The 12,385-nt window shown below is 49.7% G+C and overlaps 1 pseudogene across 1 annotated transcript in view; it reads left to right on the top strand.

The window, feature by feature from the left end:
- Positions 1-12,385, top strand: part of Gm29719 (predicted gene, 29719) — a 70,130-nt pseudogene that overhangs the window by 34,285 nt on the left and 23,460 nt on the right. Inside the window, exons 5-6 of the transcript NR_163600.1 lie at positions 9,586-9,652; positions 11,228-11,306. The product of NR_163600.1 is annotated as a predicted gene, 29719 (transcript). The remainder of the gene's footprint in view (positions 1-9,585; positions 9,653-11,227; positions 11,307-12,385) is intronic.

Raw genomic sequence — 12,385 nt, 5'->3', positions numbered from 1 at the left:
GATGTTAATGTATATACACACATGTGTATATATGTATACATATGTATGTCTGTGTATATATCATGTATGTATATGTACACATTTGTGTGTGTGTATGTATGTATGTATGTATGTATGTATTAGATGAAAGTCAAGCATTAAGTGTATCTGTTGTGTATCTGTGGTTTCAGTGAGATCCTGTCTCAAAGACAAAAGTATCAGAAAGCAACATCAGGACTTAATATGTAACACTAATATTTAATACTACTCCTTCTCAAGTTAAAAGAGGGTAAATGTTACTTGTAAACAATCTCTATTGTTAATAACTGGAAACAGAACGACTTAGGAAGGTTGGTCCTCCACACACCCTCAGCTGTGTCTCTGTGGCTCACTGTGTCACTAGCCAGTATGGCTTTGCTTCTGGCCATTATGGAGGGACAGAAATGCTTACCCCCTTCTGGTAGCAAGCAGGGTTTAATCTTTCAAATATTCAGCTTTTGAGGTTGTTTTTGTTTTTGTTTTTGTTTTGTTTTGTTTTGTTTTGTTTTGTTTTTGAGACAGGATTTCTCTGTGTAGCCCTGGCTGTCCTGGAACTCACTCTGTAGACCAGGCTGGCCTCGAACTCAGAAATCCGCCTGCCTCTGCCTCCTGAGTGCTGGGATTAGATGGTGTGTGCCACCATGCCGGGCTATAGCTTTTGAGGGTCTTATTCTACACCGGCAACTTAGTCAGTGTCCACCTGGTCACAAGGGTTTGAAGACAGAAGCAGACCAGTGTGGGTTTGAAGCACACAGATGCATTAGTGAAGAGAGAGGTGGAGGCTGGGGCTGTAGCTCAGCGGCAGGATGCTTGGGCTGGTGTGATGGCCCAGCCACCAAGCCTGGTGACCTATGCTTGGTCTCCAGTCTCTGCAGAGAGAATTGACTCCCAAAATGTGCCGCACACATGCACACAAATACAAAGCACAAAACATTTAAGTGTGATACCATCTTTAAAGAGATAGAAGTATGTGTGAAATTGAATTCAAGGCTGTGCCTGTGTCTCTCCACACTATTCACTCAGTGAATGCCACCTACCTCAGTCATCAGAGTCGGCAAAGGCAGTTTTGAGCCTATGGCCAATAGTTTGTGCGAGTCCACTCTCCTATTAGTATCTTTAATGAAATTACATTTATTTTCAAGAAGTAAAACGCTCTATTTCTTATTTTAAAGAAAAGATACGATCCTGGTTTTGATTGCGCCTTTTCTTTCTAAAAGGAAGGACTGCAGACTCAGCCCCTCAGAGTGAACTGTGAGTCTTAGAAGCACTGTTCCCAGCAGGCAGGCAGGCATGCATGCTGGGCGCCTGCCTGTCAGGCTCCTGAACTTAGGAACTTTAGACTGTTCCAGTGAAGCTGGGTAGAGCAGAAATGATCAAGTCAGATTTCATGATCAGCAGATAAAGACCCCAGCCTTTACATTTTCTGCTTTTATCCAATGTTTGTATCAAAGACAATGTTTGTATCGCAAAGCAGAGTCTCACCCTCCCCCCCTTGGCAATTTTACAGACGTACATAATGCATCCTGGTTTCTCTCCCCCTGGCCCTTTCCTTCTCCTTCCCAACTCTGTAAAGTCCTCCCCCATCCTCACCTACCCTTCCCCTCCCCCATCCTCACCTACCCTTCCCCTCCCCCATTCTCACCCACCCTTGCCCTCCCCCATCCTCACCTACCCTTCCCCTCCCCCATCCTCACCCACCCTTCTCCCCATCCTCACCACCCTTCCCCTCCCCATCCTCGCCTACCCTTCTCCTCCCCCATTCTCACCTACCCTTCTCCCCATCCTCACCCACCCTTCCCCTCCCCCATCCTCACCTACCCTTCCCCTCCCCCATTCTCACCCACCCTTCCCCTCCCCATCCTCGCCTACCCTTCTTCTCCCCCATCCTCACCCACCCTTCTCCCCATCCTCACCACCCTTCCCCTCCCCCATCCTCACCCACCCTTCCCCTCCCCCATTCTCACCCACCTTCCCCTCCCCCATCCTCACCTACCCTTCCCCTCCCCCATCCTCACCCACCCTTCTCCTCCCCTCCCCCATGCTCACCCACCCTTCTCCCCATCCTCACCACCCTTCCCCTCCCCCATCCTCACCCACCCTTCCCCTCCCCCATTCTCACCCACCCTTCCCCTCCACCATCCTCACCTACCCTTCCCCTCCCCCATCCTCACCCACCCTTCCCCTCCCCCATTCTCACCCACCCTTCCCCTCCCCCATTCTCACCCACCCTTCCCCTCCCCCATCCTCACCTACCCTTCCCATCCCCCATCCTCACCCAGCCTTCCCCTCCCCCATCCTCACCTACCCTTCCCCTCCCCCATTCTCACCCACCCTACCCCTCCCCCATCCTCACCCACCCTTCTCCTCCCCTCCCCCATGCTCACCCACCCTTCTCCCCATCCTCGCCTACCCTTCTCCTCCCCCATTCTCACCAACCCTTCTCCCCATCCTCACCCACCCTTCCCCTCCCCCACCCTCACTTACCCTTCCCCTCCCCCATTCTCACCCACCCTTCCCCTCCCCATCCTCGCCTACCCTTCTTCTCCCCCATCCTCACCCACCCTTCTCCCCATCCTCACCACCCTTCCCCTCCCCCATCCTCACCTACCCTTCCCCTCCCCCATTCTCACCCACCCTTCCCCTCCCCCATCCTCACCTACCCTTCCCCTCCCAATCCTCACCCACCCTTCCCCTCCCCCATCCTCACCCACACTTCTCCTCCCCTCCCCCATGCTCACCCACCCTTCTCCCCATCCTCACCCACCCTTCCCCTCCCCATCCTCACCCACCCTACCCCTCCCCATCCTCACCCACCCTTCCCATCCCCCATCCTCTTCCATTTTCCCCCAGATTCATGGCTTCTGGATTTGTCTTGGGCTACCTCCTATGAGTTGTCAGGCAGACTTAACAAGCCTTCGTGTTACTATTCAGATGGTGTCGGCTGCTATCAACGCTATGTTCACAGCACCATTCTTGCATGGAAAGCTGCCTTCTGTGTAGCTCAGATGAATAAGAGAGGGTCATATCCTCAGATTTCTCAATCGAATGGGTGTATGAGCAGACACACAGCTTCCTGTGGGGAAGGCACAGGGACTTAAGTCCAAGTCTGTACAGTAGCCATTGTATGAGAGTGACCAGCCTCATAACGACAGTCGCTCATTGTCCACGTTCATTTCTGTTGCTGTGATAACAACAGCCAAAAGCAGTTTAGGGGAGGAAAGAATTCATCTGGCTCACAATTTGAGGCCACAGTCTGTCACTGAAGGGAAGTCAGGGCAGAGACTCAAACAGATGGCCACAGCGAATCCATAGTCAAGAGAATTGAATGCGTCCTTGTTCGCTTGCTTTTTATACCTATACCTTTTTATACCTTTCTTCCGTCAGATACAATCCTGGGCCCCAAACTAGGGAATGTCACTGCTCATAATGGGCTGGCTCTTCCTACATCAATTCATAGTCCAGACAATCTCTCAGAGACATGCCCGGAGGCCAGCCTGGTGATCTAGACAATTCTGCCATTGAAATTCTCTTCCGGGTGACGAGCTGACAGTTAAAACAGCATACAACAGTCATCATGTCTCTGTAAACAAACCTCTAGCAAGACAGAAACGAGAGATACAGACAAGGTCCAGCTCCAGTGAGAGATGCTTAGGGGGAGTATGAAACATGGGTTAGGCACTGTGTGTCTGGGACACTCACCTGGCCAGACCAAGTATAGGGGACAGTAGTGGCAGCAGGTGAACCTGGAAAGGAAGGCGCCACAAAAAAGCACTGTGGCCTTTGTCATTTTCACAGCTCCAAGCAAGGGAGAGTTGTTGTTTGATGTTTTAGCCGGTGTCCGTGAAGGCGTACATTCCCTCGTCTCTGCAGCCCCTGCTTGTCCTTGGCTTTTAGAAGCTTTACCCCAGCCCTGCCTCCACTGCTACACAGCTACCTCCATTTTGTCTTCACTGTGTGGAGGTCCAGCCTGGGTTCAAGTTCCCTTTATAAGATAAGGACTGTGGTGGCTTCCTCTCTGTATCTGCCTGCAGAAGTTCTGTTTCCCCCAGGGTCTATTCTTTAAGGTGGGAACAGAGTGGGCTTTGTGGGAAGTGTCTAGGAATGCAGGGTACTCCCTGCCCCTCAGAGGAAGCTGTGGCCCCGGAGTTTCATTCTGGGTGGTTCCGGGCGTTGACTTGGGAAAATGGGAAGAATAATATCACCAAAGTGAAATTATTACTGTCACGTTTGAAAACTGTGTGTGTGTATGGGATCTGATGCCTTCTTCTGGCACGCAGGTGTACATGCAGAAAGAGCAGTCATATATATTAAATAAACAAATCTTTTAAAAATTGTGTGTGTGTGCACGCGTGTGTGTGCCTGTGTGCCTGCACATTCTCCAACTGCCCTCACGATCAGTCACATGGTCTCACAAGGAGCCCTGGCTGTCTGGGAGCTGGTCCTGCCTGCAGCTGGGCAGGAGACGGGTCTCTCCAGTCCTACTTCTCTCTGAACTCCTGGGAATGTTATCTGTGCACATTCCTTCAGGGGACTACAGGAATTAGAAACTTCAACAACAACAACGACAACATATTTAGTGTTTTTGAAAACCTAAAAGCAAAGCTCAGGGAAATGGTAGTGAACGGGAGAGAAGCAAAGCCTTGCCAGGCAGCACACTTCAGATCCCTGGGTGCACCCAGTCACCCTCACCAGAGGGTCTCACACCCTGGAGGTTCTGACCTACAAGGGAAGGGGCATCTGGGGCTCTGCATAGCCTCCCATTTCCCTACACGTGGATCGGAGGCAGATTTATTTATGTTGTAAGTGTTAGCATTTTGTCTGAACTCTGCACCACGGTTACCTGGCAATGGCAGGCGTGCCTGACTCTCTATAGAAGGGGCTGCTCGCCCCCTCTGCTGTCTCGAGCTTAAGGCCTTCTTGCTCTCACTCTGTCCTCTCATCCCCTTCCCCCTCTCTCTCCACGTGCTCATGGCCGGCCTCTACTCCTCTACTCCACCCCCACCCCACCCCCACCTTTCTCTGCCTCTACTACCCTCTCAGCTTCCCTCGCCATGCTCTGAATAAACTCTATTCTATATGTCCTCTGTCCTGTGGCTGGTCTCTCAGCATGGGCCTGCAGAGGAGCCCCCTCCCCCCATTCCTGACCACACATCTACCAAACATATTCTCCCCCTTCATCTTTATCTTTTTATAAAACACAACAGTAAGCTAAGAGGCTTTTTTATTTTTAAGTATTTTATTTTATGTGTATGAGTGTTTTGCCTGCATGTATGAATGTGTATCACACACGTGTTTGGGACCCACAGAAGTCAGGAGATAGAATAAGATCCTCTGATGTTACAGAAGGTTGTGAGCCACCATGTAAGTGCTGAGAACTGAACCTGGGTCCTCTGCAAGAGCAACAACTGTTCTTAACCACTGAGTCATCTTTCCTGCACTGGAGAGCAGAAGTTCTTCTTGTTCTGTCTTGGGCCTCAGCTTGCCACAGCCAGCAGGGGGCAGCAGAGAGCTAGCCACACAGCAGAAGACCACTGTCATTGGCCGCAGGAGGAACATGAACTATGGAAGCCAGGCTGGGGGTTAGTTAGAGGGTTTGAGAAAAAGAGCCTGAGGTGGGACTGCCTGGGGAAGTAGCCCAAAGAAACGAGGTGGAGGTGACAGTAGTTGCGGAGACAGAGGTCAGGTATGGCCCAGGGAAACCGGGGAATAAGAAAGCAGAGAGGGAAAGCAAGGGATGCAGATGTGGAGGAACCCAGGCAAGACAAGAACACCATGGGGACACCATATGGGGCTTGTGGTTCAGGTGGCAGAATGATTGCATCAGATTTGGGGTTGGGGGACAACAGTGCCTTGGGGGTCCTGCCTCTGGGCCAGGTATTACAGATATCCAAGGACACACGGGTAAGAGAGTCTAAGGGAAGGTAAACGGACCATGGAGTAGGTGCTCAGAGCGTTATGTGCCCCAGCAGCCAGGCTGGTATACAATGTTGCCATTTTCCTTCTCTCTCTTTCTTCCCCTTTCCTAGCTCTCCCCTGCCTCCGTGCCCACTCCCATCCTGCTGTGAAGTTGTCTGTCTCATTGCCATCCAGGCAGCTGGGGACTCCAGGCACTGCTAGCTGGGCTTTCTAGTTTAACTTCCAGCCTTTGGGAGAGGCCTATTGTTTGCACTGGAGAAGTATTGCATGTAGGGTCCTGAGTTCTTTTATGAAGCCCCAAAACATTTGGGTTGGGATAAGACTCAGTTGAATAGAATGTTTGCCTCACATGTAGGAAGCTGGGCTTTGACTACTCACTACATAGAACCAGGGTCAGCGGTACATGCCCTAGGAGGTGGGAACACCAGGATTTGAAGTTGAAGACCTCTTCCGACTATGTAGTGCATTCAAGGGTAGCCTGGGCTACACGAGCCACTGTCTCAAAACAAAACAAGACAAAAATCCTTTGTGATTTTTAAGGATTCCTGCCCCTTCTGGGGCCAGCCCAGCTAAAGACCTGGAGCTGGGGCTGTATCCTGCTTTGAGGGTTGGAGCTTGACACCAGGGCTTAACTCTAGATGTTGTCTGCCCCTCCCAGAGTCCCCCTCCCCCTCGGTATTCTCAACATCTCTCTCTGTCCCTGTGTCCTTAAGCTCTGTCTGTGTGTCCGTAAGTAGCATTGACACATCTATGAAGTGAATTAAGATCTTCCAAACAACACAAGAGCTACCCTGACCTCCCAGAGCCGTGGCCTGGTGGATTGGGCTGTGTAAAGGCTCTAGACATCTCCTTGAGCTACAAGCCTACCGCTGTGCTGCAGGCCTCCCTAACCCCCACCCCCATGCTGGTAGCCAAGAATCCCTGAGTCACAAACCGTGGTCAGGCAGAATTTTATTTGGGAGGATTTAATACATCAGGAAACAAGCAGGGCTCCTGTCGCTGGTGCAGTCTGATTTAGCAAAGCATTGGTCACTCTGACTAGACTTAAGGAGATTACATTTTTTTAAAGAGATTAGGTTAAGTCTTCGTCACAAGGGGCATTTTGAGGGATGCATTCAATTACGCGGTATTTCCTAGGGGAAGGCACTGAGGAACTTTTCGAATTACCCAGATTTAGAAAATCTCATTCAGCATCAACTTCTAACTGAAGCAGACATTCCCAGACACGACAGATTGAGGGGCAGGGGGCTGCCAGGGCTGTTAAAGCCAACCGTTGTCCAATGCATGGGAAGTTACACAATAATCCCACCATCTTTATTTTTCTGTTTATTTTTTATGTGTTTGAGTGATTTGTCTGTAGGGAAGTCCATGCTGCACACGAGTGCCCACGGAGGCCAGAAGCAGGTGTCGAATAGCCTGGAATTGGAGTTACAGATGGTTGTGAGCTGCCATGTGGGTGCTGGGAATCTAACTCAGGTCCTCTGGAAGATGAATCAGTGCTCTGAACTACTGAGCCATTTCTCCAGCCTTAAATGTATTAATAGTGTGTGTGCACGCGAGAGTGTGTGCCAGGTGCATGTGTAGAGATCAGAAACAGTTTGCAGGAATCTTTGTCTCCCTGTGTCATGTGGATTTGGGGGGGGGGGGATGAAGCTCAGGTTGGCAGGTTTGGTGGCAATGGCCTTTACCTGCTGAGCCATGTCACCCAGCCTCCACCATCTGATTTTTGAGCATTTTCGTCATCCCCAAAGTGATATTAAAACAATTTGAATGTATGGATTCCTGGGTGTATGTTATCTACAGTTTGTTCTCGGTACTGACTGCCCTTGGCTTGTCTCCCCCAGGCCGACGCGAGACCGCTGGGGCAAAGTTCCTGCAATCTTTTTTTTTGATTTTTCATTTTTTTTTTTTTAAAGATTTATTTATTTATTATATGTAAGTACACTGTAGCTGTCTTCAGACACTCCAGAAGAGGGCATCAGATCTCATTACGGGTGGTTGTGAGCCACCATGTGGTTGCTGGGATTTGAACTTTGGACCTTCGGAAGAGCAGTCGGGTGCTCTTACCCACTGAGCCATCTCACCAGCCCCCGCTCCTGCAATCTTATCAGAGGCTGAGGTGAGTGCAGGACGGAGCGTCCCACCCGTATTAGCAGCAGGAGCACAGAGGACGCCCTGAAAGAACTCACAAGTCCTGGACCTTCAGAGGTCACTGCTCAGGAACATTACTTTTTTTTTTTTTTCTTTCTTTTTGAGACAGGGTTTCTCTGTATAGCCCTGGCTGTCCTGGAACTCACTTTGTAGACCATGCTGGCCTCAAACTCAGACATCTGCCTGCCTCTGCCTCCTGAGTGCTGGGATTAAAGGCGTGCGCCACCACGCCTGGCTCAGGAACATGACTTTTTAAATGATAAAGTTCCTGGAAAAGGTTGAGAGGAGCTTCTAGATTCTCCTGAGGAGTCTTCTAGCTATCCTGCGTTTCATGTAATATTCTTCCCCTTCAAATTCTCCCGAGATGCTGTAAAGAGCAAAATACTGTCTTTGACAGTGCATCTGGCCAAGAAGTCGCTTCCACTCTTCTTTCCTTTCTCTGGCGTCTTCCTTGGTTAAGGCGTGGACCTAATACATTTTTGAAGTTAAAAATACCTACTGGCTGTCAAACAGTGTTTTGAGAGAGGTTCACATCTTTGCACAGAATTCTGAGTCCCTGGCAGCCTTGAAGCGGCAGGTCACACACCCTGTCCTGCTGAGTTTAGTCACTGTCACCGAGAGTTCCCGTGGGTGCTACATTTTTTGGTGCTCATGAAATTTATCCAGTCTTAGAACATAGAACTTCCTCTTCTTCCTCCTTTCCTTCTTCTCCCTCCTCTTTCTTTCTGCCTCCTCCTCTTCCTCCTCCTCTTCCTCCTCTTCCTCCTCCTTTTCTTCTTTCTCTTCCACCACCTCCTCTTTCTCCTCCTTTCCTTCTTCCTCCTCCTCCCCCTTCAACCTCCTTTCTCTCCCTTTCTCCTCCTCTTTGTCTTGCCATGTAGCTCCATGGTCTGGTCATTAATGTGTAGTCCAGGCTGGCCACGGATGCTGGCAATCTTCTTGCCGCAACCCCCATGGATGTTACAGGCGTTCGAGCACACCACTACAGGCATGCGAGCATACCACTTTTCACAGATGTTACAGGCGTGCGAGCACACCACTTTCCACTCTTATTTTCCCTTCCCACATGTGTTCCTACTTCTTTCAGCTCATTCCTCCAGTTTTTCTCAAAGTGTTGAGTTTTTGTTTTTCTTTTCACATTGTGCCTCTTATACTGGTGTGGTTAGCACTAAGAATGCAGTAGTCCAACTAGGATTCCATATACGAAGTCTGGGTCCAAGAGCAGCTGGGGGGTGGGGGCAGGGGAGCCAAGGTCCCCTAGTGGCTTCAGAGTGTGCTGGGACAGTCGATGCCTGGGCTGAAGGTGGTGACATCCTCGTGCCCAAACCCAGACACACTGAACAGAGAAGTGCCAAGCTGCCACGTTATTTTCTTTAAAAGAAAAGAATATTAGATGCAAACAAAGCTAAGAGCTTGAATGATAAACTCAAATATTTGTAAATCTGTAAGCCAGTGACTTAAGTAGTTATAACCCATTATTCTTGTGTTTCTCCTTGGCAGCAAAATCTCTGTGGTCCCTCCGACACCACCACCTTTCAGTGAGAGCCAGTGCAGCAGCTCCAGCAGGGTAACTTGTCTGTCTGAGTCCCTGGGTGGGATGCGGGGAAGGAAGGCCGGGCTAGGATCCTGGAGAGTTGGCTCAACAGCCTTGTAGTGTGCAGCTCTGACTTTGCTGGAGCTGGAGGTGGAGAAGTGATCTCCATTTCTTTCTGTGGCCAGGGACTGTCTGCAGTCTCAGCTGGCTCCTTCTGCTTGTACCCCGAGACATCTTGTCTTGATCCTTGTCTTCAGTGTTCGTTGCCACTTCTGTCCTGTGCCTTTAAGTGTGTGTGCATCTGGCATGTGTTGTGTGTTGGGGGTGGGGATGGGGGCTGTGCTTGCTGGAATGAGAATATATCTTAGTATTTGTAGGCTCCAGGGGGACCAGAACCATTTCCACCCAAAGAACTTAGCTGTGAGATCTCAGGGAGTTATCTTGGCTTTCCACCTGAGAAGCAGAAATAAATCTTTCTCTGTCCTTGTCCCCTGTGCAGAATGGTGTCTCTGTGTACTTGGAAACTGAATGCTATGGAATTGTATGGCTTTGGTTATCTTCATCAATCTGTGCATCAAAGGGATCAATTATGTCTTACACGGGATAATATATATGTTTGTTTGAGAGACAAAAACGTGTTCACTCTTTCCCAAGTTCACAGACACCCTGGGGTGTCTCACGGTCCTATTCTGTTTTCTCCTACAATCATGTTTTAAAGATATATCTTTTGGTGGATGGGTGGATAACTGATTGTTGTGTGGGTAGATAGTTGAATGAATGGATGGTGAGAAGGTGGACAAATGGATAGTCAGTGGGTGGGTATGAATAAATGATCTCTGGATGGATGGTGGACAGATGGACAGACAGACAGGTGGATAAATGGATGGACGGACAGATGGATAGATGGATTTGTGGGTAAATAGATGAGTATATGGAGTGTTGAGGAGGCAGTGGATAGACAAGTAGAAACTGCCTGGCTGGCTGGCTGGTTGGCTGGACAGATGGATAGATGGCTGGACATTGGATGAATGCATGGATAGGTAGACAGATGGGTAGATGAGTTGGAGTAGATAGATGCAGATGAATAAATAGTGGACACATGAATAGACAGTAGGTGAGCCGAGAGATGGATGGCCCATGAGTACCGGGTAGATGGATGGATGAGACCTTGACAAAGTCACTGTTACCCCTCTTATTATGTTCCCTTTTGGGGAGAGAACTCTTTGTGTTCAGCTTGGTCACCTTGTTCCTATAGTACTGTCAGCCCCCATGTCGCCTGCATTCTGTGCCTTCTATATGGAAGTTGGGTAGGGCTTGAAGATGAAGGAGTAATTAGCCAAGTACCATCTTTGAGCCAATGAAATGTCAGTCATTACATCTAAGAGGTAGTTATCTTGTGAACTGCCTGTTGATAATGCTCCATCCTTTAATGGGGCTGCAAAACCCAGAGAAAGGTGGCAGCGTGCCAGGGATGCCTATTTCCTGGGGGCTTGTCCCCTCCAGACACAGGCCTTCCCACTCCTACAGTGTTTGGAGGCTGGCAGCCTGGAGACAGTAGGGCAAAGACCGCTGGTGACATAATCACACAGCCTCCTGTTTCTATTTTAGTTACAGGAACTTGGCCACTTCAGAGGATTTAATAAGTCTGTGGAAAACTTGTTTCTGTCTGTCACCACCCAGATGAGAAGTAAGTAACCCTCAGGATGTATTTGTTCTTCTACCGTGCCCTGTGCAGGTCAGCTCAGGCAGCCTCAACCGGGGGTCAATGGAGCAGCCTCTAGCTCCCTGTGGAGGGCAGGTGCCATTTCAGTCTGTCAGCCTCGCTCTGACTCCTGCTTGTTTTGCCCGAACCTGCCCAGCTCAGCAGCACAAAGGATTCCAGAGGGACGGAAACAAAACTACCTTGCTAGGAATCCAAAACCAGCGTCTTTCTAGCTGCCAGAACTCAGTACCTTCTACTTGTCTGTTCTTCTCCCTGGAAAGCTTTCCTGCAGGTGGTAGTTAGTAATCCCCATCTTCCCGCATCTGCAGGTGCAGTTAGCCCAGGCTTGCCCTGCCTGGGCACTTGATCTCTTTCCGTGTTTCTTCTTTTTAGATATGCTTTTACCTGTTTCTGCTTCTCACACTTGGGGCGGGGTTTAGAGCAGGTCCAAATGGACCCTGGGCACACATTTCTCTTTCTCTGTTATTTCTTTGTCCTCCATTTGCCATGCCCTTTCTGTGGCTGCCTACGGATGGGTGCGTTGCTGCTGGCTTAGAGCCAACTGTGCAATTTGATTTAAATGAGTTGTCTGTATTCCACGAGAGCTCTGTCACGCAGATGGCCAAAATGAAAGCCCTACTCTTGAGCTAAGCAGTGAGCTGTCCTGGGTCTCTTTCAGGAGGAGGAAATTGCTGAATTTCATGGGTCTATTTACCCCTCTGTGACAGCTGGTGCTGGTCCCATGGCAGCCTCTAAATCAGTCCCCTGCCCCAGCCCATATGGCTTTTATAAATTCTCCATCAGTGTAAAAGCACAGCTCTCACTTCAGAGGAAACAAGAGAGAGGTTCTTGTTTTTTGAACCTCTGGTCTCTTGTCATCAGCCGAAGACAGAGACATCCAAAGCCACCTGCCTGAGCCTGCAGAAGTGGGTACAGAAGATAGCCCAACCTTACTGGAGAGAAATGTGGATCAGTGCCAGGGGCCCTTAGTGATGGGCTTGTGAAGAGACCAGAGCGATCTGAGAACCAGCGGCCAAGGATGCTAAAGTTGGTTTGGAACCACA

This window comes from Mus musculus, chromosome 17 (genome assembly GCF_000001635.26).
Source record: "Mus musculus strain C57BL/6J chromosome 17, GRCm38.p6 C57BL/6J".
Classification (NCBI taxonomy): domain Eukaryota; kingdom Metazoa; phylum Chordata; class Mammalia; order Rodentia; family Muridae; genus Mus; species Mus musculus.
The sequence above is the reverse complement of the archived record's forward strand: the minus strand, read 5'-3'. Positions and strand labels throughout refer to the sequence as shown.